The sequence below is a fragment of the Furipterus horrens genome, unplaced genomic scaffold (genome assembly GCF_987537825.1).
Source record: "Furipterus horrens unplaced genomic scaffold, mFurHor1.1.pri manual_scaffold_9, whole genome shotgun sequence".
Classification (NCBI taxonomy): domain Eukaryota; kingdom Metazoa; phylum Chordata; class Mammalia; order Chiroptera; family Furipteridae; genus Furipterus; species Furipterus horrens.
Genome location: NW_028327179.1, coordinates 12,630,980 through 12,632,867, shown reverse-complemented (window position 1 = coordinate 12,632,867; position 1,888 = coordinate 12,630,980). Strand labels below are relative to the sequence as shown.

The following is a 1,888-nucleotide window of genomic DNA, read 5'->3' as shown; positions in this document are numbered from 1 at the left end:
CCGCTCTGACTTCAGCTGACTGGTCTGAATCTTAGCTCTGTCACTCAGTTTCTCCAAGAGCTGTGTGACCCGGGATCAGTCACTTGACTTCTCTGAGGCTCAGTGTCCCCCCCTGTGACCTGGGGATGAGCTGTCTACCTCAGAGGGTCTTTACGAGGTTTAGATTGGTGAATGCATGGACAGCTCCCGGAGAAAGCCTTTTCCCAGGGCCGGAAGGAAGAACTGGGGAGTGGGATGCTATGAGGGTCAGCGAAGGAGGACGACTGGTCTGTGAAGAAGTCCAGGCTGGGAGAGCCCTGGCCTGGGGTGGTGGTGGGGCTCTGAGTGGCCCTTGCCAAGGGAGGAGAAAATGAAATCACTGCCGTAGTGAGACAGAAAACTGGATGCCTCGGTGACAGTCTTTGTTGGGAACATTGCCTAGGGGGGAAGAAAAAGAAATCTCGAAACACCCTGCCTCTTTGCTACTGCTTTTCGTTTCTTAACTCTTTATTTTTAATGAAGTTGGGAAGGTTTATAACTTTGACAGTTCCATTTATTTCTACCATTTTCATCTAAAACAATACAACGAACAACAATTATTTCCACTGCAGCTGGATAAATGTCAGTATTACTTAAACATGTTTTGTGCGCTCTTTGTTGTTTCTTCTGTTTCTGTCTGTCTGTATTTCTCTTTCCCCGCCACCAACCCACCCCCTCTCCTTCTTCTTGTCTCCGTTCTCTGCACAGTGGGGCACAATAAAATATCACATACGTTGAACTGAAGGGGCTGAACTCATGACTAGGAACCCATGAATGAAGAAGCCCAGGAAAGCAAATCCTTTCCAGAAGGGCACACAGAGGAGCCTAATGAACAAGAGAGGATGCCTTCCATTCCTGGGCTCACTGTCCAATACCTCTAGGCTACTGGGGGTGCCCTAGCTGCTCCTCCAGCCCAGGAAGCTGGCCGACACCTATTGGGGCCAAGCAGAGGACAGAGGATCTTGCGCCTGAGCAAGGGGAATGAGATGACTCTCAAGTTTCAATTCTCCCCAACGTTCCTTGTCAGGCGTCACTCACCCAGTGTAGTTGGGGCTCTGTGGACACACCACGTCCCCAAGAAGGCAGCAGGGATTTTTCTTTGTGTAATTATGGTAAAATATTTATATTTGTTTAGAATTTGCTTCTAGAGGTGAAAATACAGCTGACGTGTAATATTATATTAGTTTCAAGTATACAACATACTATATTTATATACCTTATGATGTGATCGCCATGATAAGTCTGGTAACCATCCGTGGCTGTACAGTTATTGATTCTACTGACTGTATTCCTTGTGCTGTACATTACATCCCTGTGACTTACATGTTTTACAACTAGAAGTGTTATCTCGCATTCCCCTTCAGCTTTTTCATCCGTCCTCCCATACTCTCCCCTCTGGCAACCATCAAAAAACATGGAATGCTTCCCAAATTAGTGTGTCATCCTTGCGCAGGGGCCAGGCCTATCTTCTCTTTTTTTGTTCCAATTTTAGAATTTGTGCTGTCAAAGCAAGCACTCTATAGGACTTTTTTTTTTTTTTAATTCAAATTTATTTCCAAAACAAATCTGGATTTCTTTTATAAGTAAGTACAAAATAATAATTAATAATAATAATAATAATTTAAAAAACAGAACAATAGAGAAAGAAAGTAGAACTGAAATTGCGGGAAAGGAGTGGAAGCATTAGATATTCCCAGACATCTGCGATGAGACCGCTAGAATGGCTAAGCATGGCTTAAGCTAACACAGAAGGGACCTGGGGTATCAGAGTTCATGTCATCTGATAAAATAAAGCCTGCACATCTTTTTGTGCTAAGCCACTACTTCTGGAATAAACTCAAGGAGAAGTTTATCACCTGGGTTCTTGTAT

At 44.1% G+C, this 1,888-nt stretch overlaps 1 non-coding gene across 1 annotated transcript; it reads right to left on the bottom strand.

Annotated features, from left to right (window-relative positions):
* Window positions 1-1,426: 1,426 nt before the first annotated feature.
* On the bottom strand, window positions 1,427-1,534 carry LOC150001303 (U6 spliceosomal RNA). The gene has a single exon (XR_016513265.1). It is a non-coding gene; the product is annotated as a U6 spliceosomal RNA (small nuclear RNA).
* Between the last annotated feature and the right edge of the window lie 354 nt (window positions 1,535-1,888).